At 37.7% G+C, this 25164-nt stretch overlaps 1 protein-coding gene across 1 annotated transcript in view; it reads left to right on the plus strand.

Moving 5' to 3' along the window:
• The window catches only part of SHISA8 (shisa family member 8), an 82994-nt gene that overhangs the window by 30038 nt on the left and 27792 nt on the right, over positions 1-25164 (plus strand). The window lies entirely within an intron of this gene.

The raw sequence follows: 25164 nt of genomic DNA on the forward strand, positions 1-25164 counted from the left end.
TTTGCTAGGGTTCCATACTTACCTGCATCTGCCTATCTGTATATGCCTGTTTTCATTATTCACTCAAACTGAGGTTGTCCCAGTTTCATAACACTGAAAGGCAAATAAATGAACCTAATTATTTTTTTATAACAACCGAAAATGCATTCAGATGTCATGATATGTTTATACCTATAAAGATCGGAATAGTGCAAGCAGTAATATTCCCTGTGACATTCAATAGACATAAAAAGTGGACTTTGAAGAAGTAGAATAGGAAGTTATTAATGCTTTTGAACTTTGCTGTTGAGAAAATTCTTGAGAATATCCTGGACAATGAACAAAACAAACATATGGATCACCAAACAAATCAACCTAGAGTTCTCACTCCTAGTACACATGATCAAGCTCAAATTATCCTACATCAGATACATATGTGAAGACCCATCTCTCTGGAGAAGGTTCTAATGCTGGGAAAGGTGGAAGGAAAGAGAAGAGGATAGCCAGCAGCAAGATGGATGGACTCAGTTACAATGGAGATGAGTGCACTGTTTGAAGTCTTGCAGGATCAGATTAGATCATTGTGGGGAAAAATGAATCTGATATGGTTGCTAAGACTAGACACTAAGTTGATGCCACAATATAATCAATCAACACACAAAATTGATCGTAGTTTTAAATTTTTAAAATATATTCCTGTAACAACACCTATTCTGATGCCTAACATCTTGATTCGGCATCCCAGAGTATTTCAATGACTATACTGACTTTGTCAAGATAGGAATAGTTTACAATTTCATATCCATTATAAAGATTATTAATTTATTCTAAGTAGTGCATGGCCCTGTGCACACAGTTATCCTGCAGTAAGCTGAGTCACAAACAAACAGGAAGCAACTGACTCTTTTCCAACAGTTTTATTAGCTTGATCCAGGGCTTTTTTTCTCATAGAACGCCCAGAACGGAGTTCCGGCACCTTTTTGGGATGGAACTTTGTAGGGTAGGCAAGACAGGTTGTATGACGTGTGTGAGTTCAGGCACCTTTTTTTTTTTTTTTTAGAAAAAAAGCACTGGCTTGATCATAAATCATTTGATAGATGATACTAGAATGGAGGGGCTATAAATTAAACCAAGAAAGAGGTGAAGAGAAAGAAACACTTGTTTGTAACTAGTAGGGACAGTTAAATGCAGCCAAGAAGAGAAGGGCTTGCAGTCTAGTAGTCTAGTGCTAATAACATCCACAATAGACAGTTCAATTGTAAGCTGGAAGATCAATTTGCAAGGTGAATTAGGAGAAACTAGAAATTACAAGATCAGAGGAATACATGTCCATAATGGAGAGTTGTTAAATATAAATAAGAGGGGGTCTGGGATGCACTTATATCAGAATAACAGAGTGGGAAGGGACCTTGAAGATCTTCTAGTCCAACTTCCTGGTCAACCAGGAGACCCTATACCACTGATGGAGACAAATGGCTGTCGAGTCTCTTTTTAAAAGCATCCAATGATGGAGCACCTACGACTTCTGAAGGCAGGTTGTTCCACTGGTTTATTATTCTCACTTTCAAGAAATTTCTCCTTGGTTCTAGTTTCCATCCATTGCTTCTTGCCTTGCCTTCTGGCGCTTTGGAAAATCACCATATTGCCAAATATGAATTAATAAATCAGTAACTTTTAATTTATTAAATACATTTATATGGTTGATTTAGGGTTTGGCATTCTCCCAAGGTCAGGCGCTGATTTATTTCTATGTGACTATCAGCTACCTGCACTCAGTCTGATTCATCCTCATAGGTAGCTAATAGCTTGTTACCTCCTGAGCTGGCAATTGTGAATCCACTTAGTTCTTCTCTTCAGTATCAGAATCAAAGCAGTCTCTAACACCAGTGGGATACACTGTAGATTTTGGCTTTCTGTTCAGGTGGGATTAGTGATTGAACTCCATAGATTTATCATGAATAGATCAGTTAACACTAGCAATTCCATCTTTGAAAATGGAGGATCAATTCAAATTAAAATAATCCCACATGTACCTGATTTTTGTGTGTAGTGTGAACATTATCAGCGATACTACTGAAATTGTAATTGAAATAAGTCAGGTTATTTGACTCGCTACTGTTTGACCTAAGCACCATCCCTCAAAATACAACATCAATCTTTTGCTTTACTGTTTTGAGCTCTGTTCATGATATTGGAAGTGGAAGTAGCTATTTACTTGGCTTCCATGTGTCTATATAAATAAGCCAGCATTTCCTCTGTATTGAATGGATGCAAAATGTTGTAGTGGAGGCACAGAACAAGTGGTGCCTCACCATGAGCAATTTTCAATGCTTTGGCTATACAAATAAAGAAGTTATTTTCAAATGAAGTCAGTAGGATCTGGATTTCAGGGTTAGGGAAAAACATGGAAATGTAGCACTGACAACTAGTTGTCTTCTTAATTTGGATTATTTCCAGTTTCTGAAATAATCTGAAACATATGGACAGAGTGTTTGATGAGAAGAGGGTTATTACCTGCTTAGTTGACTTTGGGGCTTTGGGAGCACTCTGTTATAGTGTGCTTGGTCCTTCCCATAGCACTATGTCCAAGATGTAATTTTAGCATCTACGTTTTACTTCCTCCTTTCCATTTTGCTTAGACTTGTTTGTATTCAAGTCTTGAAGGTCTGTTCATCCTTCAAGTATGAATAATGCCATTATTATTACATATTATGTCAATATTACATAATGCCAACATTACATAATACCAATATTATTACAGGCAATATTAATGTTATGCTAAATAAAGTTACATCCCCTTTTCAGCCTCCATGAGGATCAGACTATTTTCTATATATGCTTCATCACTCAGATGTTCCCTGATTTAGGAAGGAATAAGCTGAATAAAGCAAAACTGAAAAATAATCTTAAATGATCAGAGGAATAAGGGAGAGCTACCAAAATTAAAAGCAAAGAGGCCCAATAATAAACTGCATGTCTTTTTACTCCAAGATAAGAAAATAAACAGCAAAGGAGCAGAAGGACAAAATAGGATTGGGGTAGAAATGAGGACTGCATAATGGCTTCCTCCCTCTTCACATTAGTTGATCTTCACTTGTCTTAGCAAATCTGTCTTAATCTTGTTTTCATGTCAGTACTACAGTTGCTCTGGGGAAGATGAGAAGTAGAGACTAAATTGGCTAACACAGAGATGTCCACAAGGAAGTCATTGCACTGAGAAATGACACAGGTTCAGCAAGAGAATTATATTCCATTGTATAACATGTAGAGACATGCCTGCTTACAAACTAAAATTTAGAATTCAAACTGTGTGAGGTGACTCCACAAGTCTCATATTCTCTATGAAGCTACATTTAAAAATCTTTATAATCATTGCTCTGATAACATTTTGTGTATTTAGACATCATATATCTACTTCTGTGCAGCTTTGTTTGCAATTTTGCCTAATATAATACATTTGTGATTTTTCCTGATATAAGCATTGTGCACATTACCGTATCTTCTGAATGTAAGCACTTTTTTCAAGATTTTGTTCTCATTCTCATTTTTACAAATCCTTTCTAGTTAATAACGTTCTTCATTTTATCCTTTTGAACTAACTATGGAATCTGTCTGCTTGGACTTTGTAAGTAGATCTTGTCGTGTCTGTTGACTCAGATGAACCATCCAGTTTTTACACTCAACAAGGAAACTGTCAGCCCCCACAGATAGACAAGACCAGAAACTCAACTCCAGAGGAAAGCTAAAACTACTTTTATTGAAATTGGCTATAATAAAAGAATCTTGCAAGTCTGGTTATCCTCCTTCCTGTTTTTCCCCAATGAACTAGAGAAACATCTGTCTGAGCCATTTCAGATTGTTAACATCATAGCTCTGTATTAAAAAAAGAAATGTTTCAGCACCTTTTGCCTAGATAACAGTTCTTGTGTGATTATTGATTGCATATTTCAGAATATATAGGGTTAGATTCCAGTATCAAACGTACAATTCCTGTGCAGGTGGGGTCTGTCAACAGCCTTAAATGTGGTGATCAACTACAGAACAGATCTGGCGATCTTAAATTCAATTATTTTCATTTTCAATTAAACATTTTGTAGACTCTTCTGTACTTTCTGTACTTAATTTCTCTTTAGGGAAGTTTGTGGAGAAGATGATTGTGAAGTAGAGAGCTCTCAACAAAGCAGATTATCTGAATCTCTTTCAGTGAGGATTCAGGCCTGGATATGGGACAGAGATGGCATTGGTTGTGTTTTTAGAGGAACTCTGGGATAATTCATTTGTCCTTCTTTACTTCTTGGCAGCCTTTGATACCACCAACCATGGTATCATTCTGGATTAGCTCTTTGGGCTGAAATTGGGCGGCATAGTACTACACTGGTTCACTTTCTGTAGGGCTAGGACTGATTGTTAATTGGGAGAGGTCCCGCTCTCAACCCTTATTATGTGGGGTTCCACAGAGTTTGGTACACTCTCCATTCCTATTTAAGATCTACATGAAACTGGAAAACATCCATTGCCATGGAGTGAGGTATCATCAATATTTCTAAACTCAGCAGGTGTAGGGGTTTGGATGGGGACCAACAGGTTCAGCTGAACCCCCTCAAGACTGAATGGCTTTTAATGGATCTTAATTTGGTATAGGATAGGGTGGCATTGCCATAGGCAGACAATCTGGGGATCCTCGACCTCAAGGAGCAGGTGGCAGTCACAGCTAGGAGAGCCTTTGTACAGCTTCATGTTGTGTGCCAATTGTGCCCTCTTTCTACACTGTGAAGCACTATTCATGTCATTCATGTCTTGGTCATCTCAAGAATGTATTACTGTAACACATTCTACATGTGGCTATTCTTGAAGAGCATCTGGAAACTTCAGCCAATGCAGAATCTGGTTGCATGGACAGTTATGTGTGGTCCTAGTAAGGGACACATTACACTTGTTCCATGAACTACATTGGCTGTCAATCTGTTTCTAGCTGTGTTTCAAGGTGCTTTAAAACTCTATATGGCATAGGACCATATTATTTGACCCTATTACATTTACCTGTGCCACCAGATCAGGCAGTAAAAATGTGCTTAGGTCCCATCTCCAAAATAACTCAATTGGAGGGACTCAGACATCATGCCTTTTCTGCTGTGCCTCCTGCCCTCTGGAACATCATTCACCCCATCCCCGAGGTGAAATTAGCCCCATCTCCATTAGGCTTCTGGAAGAGATTTTTTTTCCATGAACCTTGTAGATCCCATGGGAATCTGACAATTTATCTCCCACATTTTTGGGTTTTATATATTTTATATGTTTGCCTGTTTTCAGATTATGTGTTTTCTTGACAGTTATGTTTGCTAGAATATGTATATATGTATGTATATGTATATGATGTATATCAATGCCAAGTCCCAGCAGCTTCAGCAAGATGGCATCAGAGAAGCTATGAAACTAGTAGCTCAGAGGAAGCATGCTGCTTAAGCTATTAGATATATTGTTCCAATTGCAGAGTTATGCTAAGCTATGAAGGTGTGGCTACTCCAAATCTTTTCCTCCCTCCCCCATTCAGTTCAGGACTGTGCAGTGTCTTGTCTTTGGCCTCTTTCTGGGATGGGCTGCCTCCTCCCTGGGAAAATATGGTGCTATTGCCGACATTCCTCCCCACAACTTATTCTTTAGCTGCATGTTCTATCACATTCCAGCTTCATAACAGTGCCCCTTCCTCAAATGCTAAATCTGATTTCTAGGGATGATATGATTGTGGTGAGTCTGATAATTAAGAAGGATTTTAAACTAACTTCTCTGGGAGTACAAAAAAGGGACTTTCATGACCACTGTGACAATCATGGGCTTATCCCAGGCCATCAGTGGCCTAAGTAGATGGCCACACATTAGATCTGGTTTTCATCTTGCAGCAGATGAGAAATGATCTCGTAACAAAAGACAGTTCAGTCAATCCTTTGTCATGGACAGAACATTTCTTCTTGACTATGGGTTTAATCAGAAACATCATCTTCCACAGGAAGGGTGAACTAATTAAAATGATTTGCCACAATGACCTAATGAACTTGGCGGGCTTTGAGAAATTTCCCAATTATTTGGAGGGCAGATTTCTTAAACTCTTTGCAAGTGTATGGTATGTACTGTAGATATAAGTCAGGCACTAGATAACATTGCTCAAGTGGTCTCTCCTCATTCACAAATCTTGGAAGACTCCTTGACATTCTGAGATGGAGCAGACAAAGAAATTTCAGCTAGTAGAAAACAAAGGATAGCATGATCAGACATAGGTATAAATTTGAGTCTACAGTCAATTAATTAATTAATATTTTTTTTAGTTGCAAGCCACCCAGAGTCAATTGACTAAGATGGATGGCTATGGAAATTGAATTAATTAATTAATTAGTTCAATTTCCATAGCCATCCATCTTAGTCAATTGACTCTGGGTGGCTTGCAACTAAAAAAATATTACAATTACAATACTAAAACATTTTAAAACAATAATGATAGCAAAGCTGGCAGAGTGAAAAAATATCTCTTTTATTGCATTCTGGTCAGATGCAGTATTCAAAATGACATCTCCTCTATGACATTTTAGTTGGTTGTCTTGGAAATCAGACAAAGTTTGATTATTTGGTAAAATAATATCTTGAGAAGGCAAGAAGTTGGATCCTGCCTGTAGATAACATCTATCTGCCCTTGAAAAAGTTCCTAGTTTAGCCCTTCTTCAAAGGGCTTGCCCGTTTCCAACATTAATGGATAACTGCCAACATTATAGAGAAAGTGGTGGGTAATAACTACAATAGACTGTGGAGGAAGCCGGTTATCTGGACTCTTGATAGTCAGGATTTAGGCTTTGGTACAGCACAGAAACTGCTTTAGTTGCTTTTATTGATGAATAATGTTGGGTTCTGAGGAGAGGGAATTCATCATCCATTGGTTTAGGATAAAGTATCATCAAGATGCTGATGGTATCCAGTTATGTAAAGCCACCCTGTTTTAAAAGAAAGATGTGATAGAAATGCTAACCCAATACTTAGCTGTTGCAACATGATAGGGCAAAATAGGCTCAAATTCAAACAAACAGAGTGACTGTTAAGAGTCCTCTTGATTATGGATGACACCAATAGGCCTGCAGTCTGAGGGTCCTCCTGGTCACACTATTACTGGAAGAACAGAATGGTTCAGGACTGTGGACTGGCCTTTGTCCAGCTTCTGCCAGTCTCCAGCCATAGACTTTTCTTGAACAGAACGCAGAACAGATATGCTTCTAACCTGGACTACTGTATTTGCTTGGACTGCCCTTGAAGCTTTGCCTGGTATAAAATACAGCTGTATGCTTACTGGTAAATTTTGATACTGCTGCGTGATATCATTATTGCAGGAACCGTACTGGCTGCTGCTTTCTTTCTGAGGGAAATTCAAGATGATGATTATCATCTAAAAATCTCCATATGGCTTTCAAGATTATCTAGCCCAGGGGTGTCAAACTCAATTTCATTGAGGGCCGCATCAGCATTGTGGTTGCCCTCCGAGGGCCAGGTGGGTGTGGCCAGGGTAGGTGCAGCCTACTGGGTGGGCGTGGATGGAGTGGGTGTGGCCTACTGGGTGGGCATGGCCAGCTCTACATCGTTCGCGTCAAGGGTGCCTGTGGGGGCCTGGGCAGGAGTGGGACAGATCTGAGGGTCTCTGGCAGAAGGGGGTGGGACCGGGGCAAGCGCTAAGGCATGGTGCATTTCTTCATTCCTCACAAAGGGTGACACCTCCCCAGCATGCACCCAGGGGGCAGGGCCAATGCGACAGGGGCTGGTTCCTCGCTGTTTCTGGACGGCCTTGTGGAGCTAAGACTGAATGCATTTCAGCATAGATGGCCACCACAAAATTGTACATTGGCTCCCGACCGGCCTGGGCCAGGGCCAAGGCAGCGGGGGCCGTTCCCTCACTGTTTCCAGGATGGCTTCGTGGGCCACATGAAACCACTTCGCGGGCCGCATCCGGCCCCCGGGCCTTGTGTTTGACATGTCTGATCTAGCCCATCCATTTGGGCAAACTGTGAATCCTTGTTGAAGGTCATGAAATATGACAGGATGCAGCATAAACAAGTGCCAACATCTTGGTTAGAATTTTCACTTTATTCTTTTATATTGTATTTTACTCTGATGTAATTATTGTATTATTGCATTTCTTGACTGTACACCACTTAAGAGTCTCTCCAATTGCAACAGTTATAGAAATCCAATACATTAATACTGTAAGTAAGCGGTTCAGATATGAGGAAAAATTTCAGAGTTTCCAGAAACTCTGTGCTGAGAAAGAATTTATGGCTTAATGTGAAATGAAGCTTATTGTTATGCAAAATTGGTGCTTAAAACAAGCCACAGGTTAAGGCAGGAAGTTTGGAAGAAACAGCAGCCAGATCTGTTGCTTTCTTGAACAATATTAAAATGATATTAGCTATTTTAGAAGATTAGTCTCTTACAATTAAAATCAAATAAAGAGGGAATAAATTCATCAACCCGCCTCTCCTACTTTGTGTAGACCAGTTTTTCCCCAAGTTGGCATCTCCCAATTTGTGTAACTCCACAATTTCAGCTTCCACAATCCTGGCTAGCTAGAGATTTGGGGTTAAAGTTTGGCACATTTCAAGAGTAGAAAGTCAAGATTAACAGAGTTGGTCATTCACATTTCTGAAAGCTACACTGAAGTAGCCGAGACAGTGTTCAATTGTGTGGGGAGCGCATACAAATTGCACAGCCTTTTCTGCAGAATTTATCCTGGGGGACTGCAGAAACAGATTTAAAAACCTAGGAAGTTGCCCATCCATCCTTCATCTCTCTCAGGGATATCAAGAGGATATGTGGGTGTAAAACAAAAGTCAAAGAGGCAGCTAGAAAAGATAACCTCTTCTTCATATATATCCACCTTCTGTAGACTGCCCCGCTGTGTTTGTGAAGGTAGAACTTCAAATAAGGATAGATCCATTATCCTATTCCACCATCCCACACTGTCTTAATACGGTACAAAAATGAACAGCCAGGGCAGAACTGATATTTTCCAACCAATTCAGGAGGAACAACTTCATGCCCACTTTTTCCTCTGCAAAAATATTATTCCTGAAAAATGTCAGGAAATTGGAATTTCCTTTTTGGAATTTGTAGGATAAAAGTAGAGTGATAAAAGCAAGATTTTCTCCTCTCTCTGTTGGCTTTCTTACTTTATTTTATATTTGTGTCTGCCTCTCTTGTTGTGGAGGGGAAAATAACTTTGGCACTAAAAGTGAAAGATGAAAGGTGTAAGATGGTACACTATACATGTTCAGAATAATTTAGAGCAATAAGTTTTGTGAGTTAATTTGCAGGTTAATTCTTTGTTCACGCTGCTGTTAAGCACAATGAAAAAATATTCCTTAAAAAGGTATTATGGGAATATAAAACATTCTGAGCAGTTTCCCCCTGCTGAGGCAGGCAAGATGATAAAGAACTAGGAGCATTTTCTCAGAGTGCTTCCTAGCTCTCATTTTGTGCATATTAAGTTCAAACTGCTTCTTCTAAGTCTTTTTCAAAGTTAAAAAAAAATAGTGTTGTTGATGACTTAGAGAGCAGGGGTGGGAACAATCATATGTAGTCTTGCTTGCAGTTCACCACGAAAGGCATAGGTTTAAGTTAGTTTTATTATTCTCATTATTTTATTATTCTCATTGACCAGAAATTCAAGGACCAGAAATTAAAATTCCCATTAAACTCCATACTGACAAGGAATTACAAGGCTAATGGTGAAGACCCTGAAACTCCATTTACACGTATTGAACAATGAGTGCTCTGGATTTCATAACATATGAACAAAGCATAAGATTCCAAGCCACATTAGACTATTTGTAGAACTTGGGAAAGAGGCCATACTAGACAATTGCATCACACATATTCAATCCCTTTGTATGCTATCTTCAAACGCCTACTGAAGGAATGGTTTACCTTATGGAGCCTGAAGAACATGCTTAATTAACATTTGAAATCCAGAGTTATAGTAGATGAGATGATGACATTTGTGAGAAAAGAGAAGGACGGATATGCCTTCTTTAACGATTCTGGAATGTTTTTTATCTTAAATTGCAGCCATCTTGTCCTTCTTCATTATACTGTCCAGAAAATAATTAAGGATGCTGAGACAAAGACTAATGACATTGTGAGCAAATCAAGTTTCAAATACTTTCAAGATTGGCTGAGGGGCATGGGCTTTTATGTTTGCAACTAGCCTGGTGACTAAACAGATTAACAAAAGTACTCTCAACCAGTGTAGTGTACTAATTAAAATAATTATTAGGGGTGAGGGAGTTTTATATCTCCATTTAGCCTGAAACTCTCTTAAGCCACTTACTGTTACTCTAATTCACCTCACAGGATCATTGTGAAGATAAAATCTCTGTATACATTGTGATTTGTCCACCGCACAGATTTTCTTGAAGGAGGTAGAAATGAAGCAAATCATACATACAAACTTAATATAAAAAGTGGCAGAATCCTCCTCCTCCCTCTTTTTTTGTAGCTAGTATTCTCAGATAAACTTCCTTCCAGGCCTTAAATGGAAGAATTGTATGAGCTATTTTCATTCTCCATAAAGATTACAAGGTACTGAAAGAGTTCTCTTTCTCAATATTATCACTGCCCATCTCAAAGCCAGGTCCATTTAAAAAGATGGAACAGGGGTATAAAGGGCTTCCATTCTTATAAAAATTGTGCTACTCTTCCATTATTCTGAAAATAGTAGTATAAAAACTGGAAAGAAGGACACATAACTAAAACAGAATACCAGCAAATAGCCCAAATCTGCAAGGATGAAGTCAGGAAAGCTAAGGCTTAGAATGAACTAAGACTTGCAGCATATGTCAAAAATAATTTTTAAAAAATCAACATGGAAAAAGCAAGAAAGAAGTCAAGCAAACAATTAGTTCACTAATGGGAGAAGATGGCAAGGAGGTAATGGGTAGCAGGGAGAAAGTGGAACTGCTTAATTCGTTCTTTGCAACTGTCTACTCAAAAACAAAAAATAGTCCAACTTATCAAAATCAGGATTGTAAAAGACAGAATAGGAAAAAAAAGTTAAAACAGGCAAGAAAATTGTAAGAGAACATCAATCCACCCTAGACAAGGTGAAATCATCATGACCAGATGGATTACATCCCAAAGTTCTGAAAGAGTTGGCAGATGTGATCTCAGAACCACTGAACATAATCTTTCAAAGATCCTTAGCACCAGAGGACTGGAAAATAGCTGATGTGGTTACAATCTTTAAAAAGAGGAAAAATGGATCCAGAAATCTATAGACCAATCACCATGACATCAACTCTGGAGAACATTTTTCAATATCTTAATAATGATTTAGGTGAAGGGATAGAAGGGGAACTCATCAAATTTGCAGATGATAACAAGTTGGAAGAATAGCCAGCACTTTAGAAGACAGACTCTAGAAGAATCTTGACAGATTTGAACATTGGGCCCTATCCAACAAAATGCAATTCAGTGATGAGAAAATTAAGATCTTACATTTAGGCAGGAAAAACCAAATGCACAGGTATAGAATACTAGCTCAACAGTAGTGACTTTAAAAGGGACCAGGTGTCCTATAGGACAACCACTTACCGTAAGTTTGAGCCAGCAGTGTGCTGCAGCTACCAAAAAAGCCAATGCAGTCGTAGGCTGCATGAACAGAGGAATAGCATCAAGATCACATTAAGTATTAGTACTGCTTTATACTGCACTGGTAAGATCACAATTGGAATACTGGTTACCATGATAAAAAAAAATGCTGAGACTGAAGGATAAAACTATATAAATCATGATTTGGGATAAGGAATAGTACGGGAATTGCTAGGTCATTTGAAAAATTGTATTCATTTACTTAATAAAAAATTATTTAACTTATATACCACCCATTTCAGCAAATAACTCTGGATGCATAATACTATAAATAACTAATGTGCACTACTAATAACTAGTGCCTTGTGTGGAATCTCCCTGACCTAAGGTAAGTGACCAAATTAATTGGCACAGCAGTGTTGGCTCTTCTGCCTTTTGTAATGGCCACTTTTGTTATATTTTTTAGACACCTCTAGCACAATTGCAGTTGTACTAAAACTAAGGAAGGGGGAGTAGGGGAGAGAATTTATGAATTAAGGCTCTCTATATCTTCCATCCTATAATTAAAACAATAAAAAACCTCTCTTCTCTTCTTGTCTATTAAGATCTCTTCATGCAATGACAATGAACCTAGTTTTAAAACAATTATTTGCTCAATATAGAAATGTATCTTCTTTATAATTTCCCATGAGGTGAAGCTGTGGCTACTATAGAAACAGAGCAATTCTTGCTGCTGGCACCCATCACTGCCTGCCATATACTGTTTGCAGACATATATCACTTCTTATATAACCTTATTCAAACAGACAGAAGTAGGCAAAGAAATTTTCTATAAACTATACTTTAAATGCTCTCTAGTGTAACTGTTGCCGGTTCCAAAATGGGAAATGGAAGTTATGAGAGTAATTTCCTATCTAATAATAATTTCATTTAAACCCTGTCCATATATGTCCAATTAAAAAGGATCTTTAGGATGAAAGTGTGGAGGAAAAGTACATGTATTTCGGTTGGGTGCAAAGAGTTTCTCCTTCCTGTGCTGCTCTGGGGGACTTACTTCCAGATGTCCATGCAGAGAATTGAACTCAGTATCCTATAGGCAGAAACAGATGCAAAAAGTAAACATATAATTTACAGCCTGTTAATTATGGTTTTGGTCAACTACAATCCATGTAGGCTGCTAACATTTTGGCTTTATTTCTAGTCCAAGGGGAGGAAAATACTTCAATATCATATGCTGAAATGACAGTTTGGGGGTTTTCCACACTCAGCCATCAGCTGTTTATCTCCCATGTGTAAACCAACTTAAAAAAAACAGCTGCGAGCCCTTTAAGGTAGTCCAGTCAGGAAACAAAAGCCATGAGTACTAACACTATCTTTAGTGTAAAGTTATAGTAACAGAACCTTGCAAGTCTGAAAGCACTTTCCCCCTCCCCTGCCTTTACTTTCCAGAGAATTAGGGAAGGTCCTTTCCAAGACTACTTTCTCCACCTCATCCCTCTGCTGAACTCAGATTTTTCTTACCAGACTAGGCTGCAGGTCTTCCTGTCTCCCAAGGTTATTCTCATATCCTTTTACATCAGCTTAAGAAATGCTTTCCCAGATTCTCCCCATTTCCTCCTGTTTGGCCACTGTGATAGCCAGGTGTTCTCTCCAGACCATGGTTAACAAGGCATCTGATGGTGGATTCCCTGCTTCTTTTCATCTGCCAGCCATGCCAAGAAGACAACTGGTAATTACTTTCTCTTCTCTGGGTAGGTCATTTGAGGACTGGGAGGGTTACATTTCTTCCTCTCACTTGGAGGCTGGAAAAGGCAACTTGGCAGAACTCTTGTCAATTTCATCCAGGAAGAAGAAAAAGGAGGTCAATGATAAGATAAGATAAACTTTATTGTCATTTTTTTTTCTGTGGGCACAACGGCACACATCAAAAATGAAATTTAGTTGCCCGCTCTCAAAGTGAAACACATACATGACACACACCTAAACATACTATGTACAACATATGTATAAACCCACACCCCTACATATACATAACAAATAAATACCTGGGTTGAACCCGTTAAAAGAAAAAAAAATGCCCAGTATTTTACCATTCCTCTGATATACTTGTTAAAATTCAAAAACAAATAAAAAAAACCCTATCCAACATTTCACCCAGCTTTCATGTCAGCCACTGGTAACCTAATACCAAATGGCCACTGAAGACTGAAAGTAAGGCTGGGGGGGACATGCTTGCCCTGGAGTGAAGGCATTGGTTTGTGCAAGAGGCAATGAAATGCAGCAAGTAGAGCAGACAGCCCTGCTGCACTAAGGAGAAAGGAAAGCACACCTTCTGGTGCTCAGGAAGAAAACCAGGGTAGAGGTCGCCTTCCAAACAGGTTAGGTGCAGACGGAGGATGATCTCATCTGTTCCTGCTCTCCCAAAGTGGTAGGTGACCTATTTTTCACACTGGGGTAAGCAGGAAGAGCAGAATTGTCCTAAGTAAAAAAATCTTGAAATGTTCCTTAAAAGGGAATTGCAAAGTAGCTTGATACGGAGTGGTAACTATGCTGTTCTGTCTTATTTAGCAGAAATATTTAATGCTTTCTCTAAGAAACAGAAATATCACTATTAAATTTTCTCATAGGAGAAATCAATTATTATTTATCTATTGTTAAAATTGGTAGACGTTTGATTTCAACCAAACAAATTAGGCCTGATTCTAAAACTTGAGGAGGCAACTTGCAATAGTTACATATGGAAAATATTAACCCAGATTTGGAAGACAAAGGACAAAGAAATGGCATCCTATATCCAACTAGCCTTAGAAAGCTAGGCTGGAAAACTGAAAAAGGGAAAGAAAAAAAGACTAAATTGAAAAGTCAGAGTGGATCCTTGCAAAAGGGCTAGATTCATGAGAATATCAATCAGCTAGTTTTCTGCATTGCACCATCAACACAACCTATCTGCTTTCATAAGAAACAGGAGGAAAGGATGGTCTTTTCTAGCATCAAAACTGGCTGGGGAATGTTAGGTCAGCAGAAAGTAATGAAACAAGAGCTATTAATCCCCATGCTTCAGGATATAAACTGATTACCAGCTGGAATCAGAAAGAAATGTGCCCCTGTAGTGTAGTATTGCACACCAAAGTGCAGGATGGGAGGCTTGTTCTTGTATACAGCCATCAGGGACTGACAGTGAAAAGAAAGAAGCTAACAAAACTAATGGGTCATTGAACTACTAGTCAGCTGCTAAACCCATCTTTTACAGCCCCAGTGGAGTTTAGCAAGGATGCAAGAAATGACATGAATAGAGCTGGCTTTGAGGATGGGAGTAGAGAGATTTGGTCTCATTTCAAGACCATTTCCTTGCCTATTCATTAGCCATAATCCACCTGGTACATTATGCCTTCCTTTACTCCCTTGAGCTCTGGGTGAAGATCTGTTTTTCTTCTTTGAACTGGCTCACGCTGAATTCTTTTATTCTGCATTATTCAGTGTTTCTGAGCTAAGACAGCTGTTAATATTCACAAAACTGTTTTAGTACTTTCGACAGAAAAATTAGCACTTTGTTGCTATGTCTGTGGAAGAGGAGTTTTTCCTTCTCTTGCAGGTAGGAAGCATTTTCAGATTGAGTCAAAGTTGCCTTAAAACATAATCATCAAATTATCATTTGGCTCTCAACTTATTTACATGCTCACATAAGGTCTCTTATATGATTGCATGCACAATGGTATATACAGCAGATCTAATTGATGGTAAAATAATGACCTGTGCATGGTGATGTCACTATGTAAATGCTACAATTATGTACTCGCATCTCACAATATCTGCCTGATGACACCATCAAATATATTTCATAATTTGTCCCCTTTCCCTCTGCAGATGCCCAACCACCCATCATGATAAGATATCTATATTCAATGAAGAGGCAATTAAAAATCAACAATTAATTTCAAAGCAAAATAGCATATTGTTATTATTGCTCAGAGCCGTGGTAGCAAACCTATGGCATGCGTGCCACAGGTGGCACACAGAGCCCTCTCTGTGGGCACGTGCGCCGTCGCCCCAGTCCTAGACCTTCAGCTGGGTTTTATAAAACCTTTTCGCTTTAGGCCTCCACCACTGTGTGCAAAAAACCCCCAAGGTTCAATCAATCAGTCAATTTCAACTTCTCGCAGGAAAAAAAAAGATCTCGCAAAGTTGGCATTGATTGGTTGAACTTTTTAGTCCCACCCAATCTGCCGTTACCACCACAACGCCCACCCAATGGGCCATGCCCACCCAATGGGCCATGCCCACCCGGCACCTGATGATACATAAGTGGGTTTTGGGTTGCAGTTTGGGCACTCGGTCTCTAAAAGGTTCTCCATCACGGGCTTAGAGGCTAACTCCCAGCCTTTAGCAAAAGAAACTAATCACATGAGTGGAAATTCAGGAGAGCTCAGTTCCTATACCTGGTTGAAGCCTATTGTTAGATTAATCATTAATGTACTTGAAGTAATAAACCTAATTATTATTTGGCCAGGCTACAGTGTGCTTAGCCTCTAAATCTTTGGTCAATCCAGGAAGTTTGTTGGACTCCTCAGTCTTTACAGGGCCTGTTATCCTTTCATCATTGACATTGCCTATAGCTGTGTTTCTCAAATTTGGCAAATTGAAGATGTGTAGACTTCAACTACCAGAATTCCTCAGCCAGTGTGGCTAGTTTGAAATTCTGGGAATAGAAGCCCACGAATCTTAAATTTGCAAATTTGAGAAACACTGCTCTATAGTACCCAAGGCCTAGAAAGATATGGGGAAATTCTTGGATTAAGTATCTCCATTGCCGCCAAGTAAGGAAACTCCAAGGCTCCCAACTTTTTGGATATCATACAATTAATACATTTGGAATTCTGAAAACAGATCATAGGTATTCTCCCTAAATAAGTGCCATGAAGGAAGCTAGGTGTGGCTAGTTATTAAACATAATTTTGCTTTCCAGATGCTGAAGCCATTCTCTTCTTGCTAACTCCCCAAGATGCTCCATACCACTGCCATTTATTTTTATCTTTTCCCCTGATAAAATGGCACAATTTCAGACAAACCATTGAGCAGTCCAAGTTGCCATTTGTTTATTCTAAGAATACTTCTGAGTGGCATTCTCAGAAATAAAAATCAAGCTAGATCAGTGGTTCTCAACCTGTGGGTCGGGACCCCATTTGGGGTCAATCGACCATTTCATGGGGGTCGCCAAGCAAGGCTGTCCGCCATTTTTTTTGTCCGTCATTTGTTTTGTCCGCCATCTTTTTCCCCTTTTCCGGCGGGTGCCTTACCTCCCTTGGGCTGGGCCAGCTGGTGGTCGGCCTGCTCCGTCTCTGCCGCTTGCCAGCTACGCCTCGGCCGGCGCAGGGGGCGGAACCACGCATGTGCGGCGCTCCCGGGCAGGGAAATTCCTCGACTTACGACCGGTTGGGTAGTCCTCGACTTACGACCGGTTTAGTCCTCGACTTACAACCGGTTTAGTCCTCAACTTACAACCGGTTGGGGTCATGGCATTAAAAAGGTTGAGAACCACTGAGCTAGATGGTCACTTAGCTTTACAAACTGGAGGGCTCCTATTCTTTTAAATAAGAATCAAATCCAAAAGAAAATTATGATAACAATTTGTGAGGTGAGGAACTGAGTATGATAGACACCAAAATATGGTTCTACAGACTCTTTTTCTCCACGGACTCCATGTTGGAGAGTGATATGGGAGGATGAGGAAGAGGGGAGATGATTGAGAGAAGGGGAACGAGGCAGGAGGAATTGCAGTGGTGATGGGCATGGAGAGATATAGTGGGAAATGGGAGAAGGGCACTCTAGAGGAAGGTTTTCAATGTCTGATACTATGTTTTAGTCCACTTGCTTACCCCCAGAATCTGGTCTCCAGAGCTTTAGCAACCCTGGACTCAATATTAGACCGACCTGTAATAAAGCACACATCATCCATGACTTGATCATGAATGAGAAGGCTGACCAGATGTACATTATTAGAAAAGAGGGAAGGATCCCCTCTCAGAAATATGCCCCACCCAGATTTTAAGTGTAGCACCAGCCCCAATTCCAAGAGAGTGGGAGTGTGGCTGCTGTCATCTACAAATTTCTGGTGGCCGTTAGGGACACTGTCCCAGACATGTGTGAGACCCTGATTATAAAACTGGGCTGCAAGGATCAATTTATCTTTCTTCCTCTGGCATAGCAGTGTCCTTGTCCAAGCTTCTCAACTCTGTGACTGAAGGGATGATTCTACCTGCCTTGAAGGTGGTGGTAATGTACCCCCTTCTCAAGAGACCATCCTTGGACCTCACAATGATATATAACTTTCCTTTTTCCAGAAGGCTGTTGAAAAGATGGTAGCTATTCAGCTTCTGCAGGCCATAGATGAAGCAGATTATCTAGACCCTTTTAAATTAAGGTTCAGGTTGGCTATAGTACAGAGATGGTATTGGTTATGCTTATGAAATAAGCCATCTTTAGTTTTGGATTACATTTCCCCAAACTTCCCCAATTTGAGGGTTCTCCTAGACTGATAACACCTGCTTGAAGAGAAGGTGGTAGTCATGCCTAGAAGGGCCTTTGCACAGTTCAAGCTTAGATAGGCTTAGATGCACTCATTTAGTGAAGAAATGTAGATGTCTCATTTAACAACCACACCACTTAACAATGAATTTTTGGGGGCCTTTTGTGGTCAGGATAAGTCAAAGACTACCTATATTTCATAACAGGTTACTTTAAGCTGAATATTTCAACACAACACATTTATTTCCATTCATCTCTTCAGTATAGCATTAAGTAATCATTACAATTAAGAAGATATGTTTTCTTGAAGAATAGTGTTATTAAAGCTGATCAATAAGCTGTTAACATTTTAGCCGTCTCGCCCCACTCGCTAAGAAACAGGCTTTTTTACAGGGCATTTTTGCCATTATGGTCCCTATGAGTGAAAAAGGAGAAATATTTTTGCTGCTCGTTATACTAGCTAAAGAACCTCTTGGAATGACAAGGCCATGATTAGAACTACATTTCATACCTGATGGATTTGCACTTCAGTCCTAAATCATAGCAATATTTTGTGATAATTAATTGTCTAAGTTTATATCTGGGAAATGTGAAAAACATGAAGGGACATTTTATCATGCATCGTAGACTTGCAAAAAAATACTGGAGATAAATATGTATGATGACGCACAAAATTTAAAATTTTAATATTCACTTGAAACCAAGACTTATGAAAATTACCAAGAGATGTTTTAGTTTCATTTTGTAGGAAGAACAATGAGAGATTACATTTTGGACTGCTATTTCAAATTTAAATTAAGAATGGAAAATGTAGATATAATTGCTTTGAAGGAAATCCCTTTCAGAATCTTGAAAAAAGGAAAGCTTAGTCTTTTTTCACAGATATCCTAAAGAAGAGAAAAATTGCCTTTTGCTGGGACAAACTTGAAGGAGTGGTATTTACATACCTAGAGCAAAGGTTGTATTCTATAGAGAAAGGCAAGTATTTCATGATTAAACATAAACTAATTTTGGATCCAGCTGAAGAAATGGATACAGACAAGTAGTTGGAGGTAGATCAACCTCAAAGTCCTGTTATCGAAGAGATTGAGATGGCTGCACACGGACTTGCCACATTATCTAAAGATAGAGAATAAGTTTATAACATGGAATATTAATGGGGCTAATGCTCCAAGTGTAAAAAATACTTCATTATCTGAAGAAACTGAATGTTGATATAATCTGACTTCAAGAAACAGACATTAAGATATAAGATAAGAAACTAAACGCCACTGAAGATGTTACATGGAATGGTAACGAAACGTTCGGAAACCAACCCACAAGCTCGGAGAATGAACTTTCACCCTCAAGATAAGAAATATTTAATAAATAAAAGATTAGGAGAGGAATTTATATCAGCTGGTTTAAAAAAGATTAATGGAGTCATTTTATATATAAAACCCCAAGATAAACCCAAGTTAATTCTAGCAGATGCGTATGGTAGATTTGTAACTGTGGGAATGGAGCTTAATGTAATAAAATCAATAGTAATTAGACTTTATGAAAACTGGCTTATTTTGGGGGATTGGGATGGAGTGATTTCTTTGGTTTTGGACGGAACATCTACTAAAGGGTTTAAACCTTCTCAGGATAAATTAACAAAGGCTTTTTTCAAGATGATGAACAATTTAGGATTGATAGATTCATGGAGGCAAAGAAATGGCACTGCTAGAGAATATACTTTTTTCTCAGAATGACATAAATCCGTGTCAAGAATCAATGTGATATGGATCTCTAAAAGTTTTACGTTGATATTTTACCTAAATCTTTCTCTGATCATAAGCCAGTTCTTTTGATACTTAGAAAAAAGAGCTTGAATTATAGATGGATATTAAATGAATCTATTTTTCAAAAGGAGATGATTGTAAAGGACTGTAAAAAGAAACCAAATCAATATTTTGATAACCTGGATAAAGGGACAAACTTGATGACTGTTTGAGATGCTAGTAAAGCAGTTATGAGGGGCTATTTATACAACATAGTTGTCTAGCGAAGAAAAAAATCCCAGGAAAAGATGCAAAAGATATTGGATGAAATTAGAAATAAACTGAATTGAAAAAGATACCTACAGACTCCAAAATTTACCTCAAATTAAACTGTTACATCAACAATTGTCTATGTTAACAGTTAAAGAAACATAAACTAAACCTAATAATGTGAAAGAAAGGCATTTTGAGTTTGCAAATAAACCAGGAAGATGATTGGCATATAAATTAAGAAGGGAAAGGGAAAAAAGAATGATCAAGAAAATGCATGAAGGTGACAATGCAATATCAGATAATGATCTTATTAAAAAGTCATTTCATAATTTCTATTCCAATCTCTACAAGAAGCAAGAATTTGACATGCATGAAATAGATGAACATCTGCTAAGACAATGCTTACCTAAACTTTCACAAGCTCAGAAACAGCTTATGAGTGATCCAGTGACCTTTGAAATATCAGAAGCTATTAAAAAATGAAACCAGGTAAAGCTCCAGATGGTCTTACAGGCCAATATTATAAATGCTTTGAGGATCAACTCCTTCAGCCACTAAAGGATATAATGAATGGAGCATTACAGAAAGCAAAGATGCCTCAAACCTGAAAAAGAAGCTAATATTGCGTTATTACCAAAGGAGGGTCAGGATGTCCTAAGGATAATAAAAAAAAACTACAGACCAATTTCATTATCAAATAATGACTATAAACTTTTTGCTGCAATTTTAGCAGAAAGATTGAAGAAGGTTTTACAGGCATATATTCATGAAGATCAATCTGCCTTTTTGCCAAAAAGATAGTTAAGAGACAATGTGAAGAAGAGACAATGTTTTGACTATTACTGAATATTTACAATATCATAATGAGAAACAGGCAGCTTTAATATTTTGGGACGCAGAGAAGGCCTTTGACAACTTAGACTGGGTTTTTATGTTAAAGTATTAGAAGATATGGACTTCAGAGAGCATTTTATTCAAGGGGTCACAGCAAGCAAAGATTATTATTAATGGAGATTTAACTAAATCATGTGAAATTCATAGGATATGAGACAAGGATGACCCTTATCTCCCTTGCTGCTTATATTGGTACTGAAAGTTTTGAATAGAGATGTTAGGCAAGATGAGAAAAATAACAGGTATAAATGTCAAAAAGGAAGTTTATAAATTGAGAGAATTTGCTGATGACTCACCTATTTTTGCAAGATCCAAAAATTAATACAGAATATTTGATGAAGAAAATAAATGAGTTTGGACCTTTAGTGGGCTTTAAAATAAACAAACAGAAAACAACGATGCTTGTTAAGAATATGACCGATTGTGAAATATTGAAATTGTATTTTGATGCTTGTTGTTTGGTCTGGCTAAAAGAGTGGGTGAGTCTCCAAAACAAGAGGTTACTCAAGCTAGAGGGCCATGAATTAAGATTTGGATGGCACAGCTATTTGTGATATGATAAGGTTAAAGTAAGTGTTGATTTTCATAATTACTCTGTTAGATGTGCCATCCTAAGAGTTTGGAATAAATATAAAATAAAGATCTCTGGAAAGATGCCTCTTTGATTCTCCTCAGGAAGCTTTTTTTTTAAAAAAAGAAATGATGGCGAGGCCAGACTGGTGAACTTATTGTCAAATAATATCTTTCAATCATTATTGACCCTATCCTCAAATCTAAAGAGGTTAGTATCAGAAGGACGTGTTTGCCATTGTTTTACATATTTACAATTGAAAGAAAGATTTAAACTAGACAAAAAGTTATGTATTTGATTTAGTGAAAAATAAATTCGATATCCTACTGTGTAGTATTGATGAACACATTATTGCTAAGTTTTATAAATTGTTAGTGAATTTGAATTTGGAGAATAAGTATGTAAAGCATTGTATGATTTCAGTGGGCAAAGAACTTTGGATATAATGTAATGTTTGAACAATGGGAGAATATATGGATGAAAGGTCTAAAATTCACATTAAATTATAATTTAAAAGAAAACTTTTATAAGATGATGTATTGTTGGTATCTAACACTGGATGAATTGTCAAGAATGTATAAAGGTATCTCAAATGAATGGTGGAAATGTAAATATAAAGAAGAAACTTTTTATCATTTATGGTGGACATGTTTCAAAGCCAAGAAATATTGGAGTAGGATTCACATGTTAATACAGAAGATTCTTAAAAGTGAATATAAAGGTAAAACCAGAGACTTTTCTTTTAGGCCTAATGGAAAAGAACTTGAATTTTTTTGGGGAACTTTGATGTTATATATGTTGATGGCAGCAAGATTACTTTATGCACAAAAATGGAAGGACATTTTGATTCCCATAATGGACAAATGGCTGCAAAAGTTGACGGAATTAGCACAAACGGCTAAATTGACAGCTTTAATTAAAGAAAAGGACACAATTTTATTTCCATTTGGAAATGGCTTTTGGACTCTGTGCTTAAGGTGGGAAAAAAATGAAACTTTGATTTTGGATTTTGCCGATTAGACAGGTCTGTTGTTATAGAAATGGCTAATATATATTATTACATAAAAGTAAAAAGTTTAAGTTTCATATGATTACCTTATTCTACTGCATCTAAAGGAAGTCAATGCCTTTTTTTCTTTCCCCCCTTTACTGTACACTTTTATCTCTTTCCATTTTCCTCCCTTATTTTCCCCTTATTTTCATTTTTCTTTGTATTCCGTATTTTATGTTTTGCTAACCTAATAAAATTTTTGAAATTTAAAGAAACCAAAACTTATAGGACAGTCAACACTAGAAAAGACTCATGGACAATTAGTTTTACATATGGTAACTGCATGAAGCTACCATATGTGCAAAGATGGAAAAATACAGAAATATCCACAATGGAGGAATGGACTGTTAAGACAGTAGAACTTGCTGAAATGGCTAAATTGGCCTGTTTGATTAGAAGGGAAAAATATTTTGCAAAAGACCAGAAATCTTTTATAGACTTGTTAAAAATGGACAGAAATGAATTGAGGATTTGAGGATTTACTGATTAAAGGTGTTGTTCATGGGAAGAAGGGAACCACGTTATGTAATTTGGGAGGGAGGTAATCTGTTGCAAAAATTGGAAGCTGCTTCTTTAAATATTTTTCTTTTTCTGTCTCTTTTTTGTCTTTTTCTATGACTTTTACTGATTTTTCAGTTATTCTTTTATTTTTGCATGTTTTTTTCTTTATTTTAATCTTTGTGTTTTTGTAGTTTTAATCCTATACAAAATTCTTTTTCAATAAAATATATGTAAATTAATAAGTGAATAAATGTTTAATATATGCATTTTCCTTAGACTGAAGTTATCCTTCAATCAATTATGACTATTCTGTCCATTACTCTGACCAGGCTTCCATTCTAAAATTCTGTTTGAGCCTTGCTGGAATAAAAACCAAAACAGAAAATTCTACTCATTTTTTAAAACTTACATTTGGCTTGGGATTTTTTCCCCTGATATCCTGAAAACAATATTCTGCAGAGAGAAAATAAGAATAAAGATCAGGGTTTTTTTCATTGCAATGTTATCCAGGAATAGACTGGGAAGTGTTCTCAAAATACATTGCAGGATTATTATTTGGCAACCTATGTGATTCTCTTGTAGCTTCAAGGTCTGCTTTTAAATTACTCCAAGGGCTGGGATAGTGGCCAATATATATTTTAAATTCATATATTAAGGAAGAAATCAGAAGAAAATATTTCCTTGATTGTGATGATATTGCACAGTACCCAACTTTGTTCTTCCCTTTTTAGTTGGCTCAAAAGTTATACCATAGATCAGTATTTCTCAGCTTTGACAACTTCAAGATGGGTGGACTTCAACTCCCATGCTGGCTGGTGAATTCTGTGAATTGAAATCAACCCATCTTAAAGTTGCCAAGGTTGAGAAACACTCCTGTATATATTTCCTTATTTATATATACATACATATGCATACTTCTCACATTCTACACAATGCATACTCTTTAGTCCTAAAAAGGATCAAAAACTGATTTTTATTTTCACAACAGTCAATCTATAAATGGGGATTTATTTTTTTTAAATGTACTTTTACAATCCTGTTCTCAAACATGAAAGAGCAACAGTGATGCTGCCGGACAGATACTACAGTATAGTGTCAGAGAGTTCTTTCTTAAGCATAGCTATTCCTGTTCTGCCACTATAAAGGATAATCAGGTGAACTGTTGGACAGTTTCTCCCCTACTAATACACTGCCTGGAAAAGGCAAGCAGAGGAGAAACTGGCTAGCTGTTCACCAGCTCTTCACACTTGTGCACTACATTACTGGGCATTGTCACAGTTGCCATCCTCTTGAATCCAACCTGGCCTGATGGCAACAGCCTCTGGGTCATTACCAAGATTCTACATGGAGGATGAAAACCTGAAGATTCTTCTCTGATCTGCTTTGGAAATGATCAGGCATTTGTGGATCTGACTTGAAAGTAAGAACTGTTTTAATTCTTCCTATACTCTCTCTCTCCTTCTCTCCCCCTCCACCCCTCCTGTTTTCTTTCTTTCGTTCCCTTTTGATAATCCCTCCCTTCTCAGTGGTGCAAAGAATTTTTTCCCCTCCAGAAAGCACAGTGTCTCTGAGAAAGGGGACAGAAGGAAGAAGAAAGGGAAGGACTGCTTTCAGGATTTGGTTCGAGTCAAGACGAGAATATAGTCCATAAAGGTTTTCAGTGAAGCTTTTCAAATGAAATTAGAAGCCAAATATTTGCTACTAAAAGAAGAGGAGGACTGCATATCTACTACCTCTTGGGATTGCATAGGAAATTCTGAGATTGTCTTCTGATGATGCTACACATTATATTGATTTCTTCTACTCTCATCCCCTTTTTTTCAACTTCCAACCATACTCCCACCCATCCCACTTTTTTCTTTTTTGGGGGACTAGAGAATTTATTTTGATTGTGCTATTTGCTTTGGAGAAAAAACAAGAGATTGACCTCTCCACTAGAAGTGGCTTACAAAGAACTATATTATCTTTCCATTTTTGACTGGATTTTTTTTAAAAAAATCCTTTTTTTGCAT

The sequence above is a fragment of the Protobothrops mucrosquamatus genome, unplaced genomic scaffold (assembly GCF_001527695.2).
Source record: "Protobothrops mucrosquamatus isolate PMUCROS unplaced genomic scaffold, P.Mucros_1.0 scaffold162, whole genome shotgun sequence".
NCBI classification, from domain to species: domain Eukaryota; kingdom Metazoa; phylum Chordata; class Lepidosauria; order Squamata; family Viperidae; genus Protobothrops; species Protobothrops mucrosquamatus.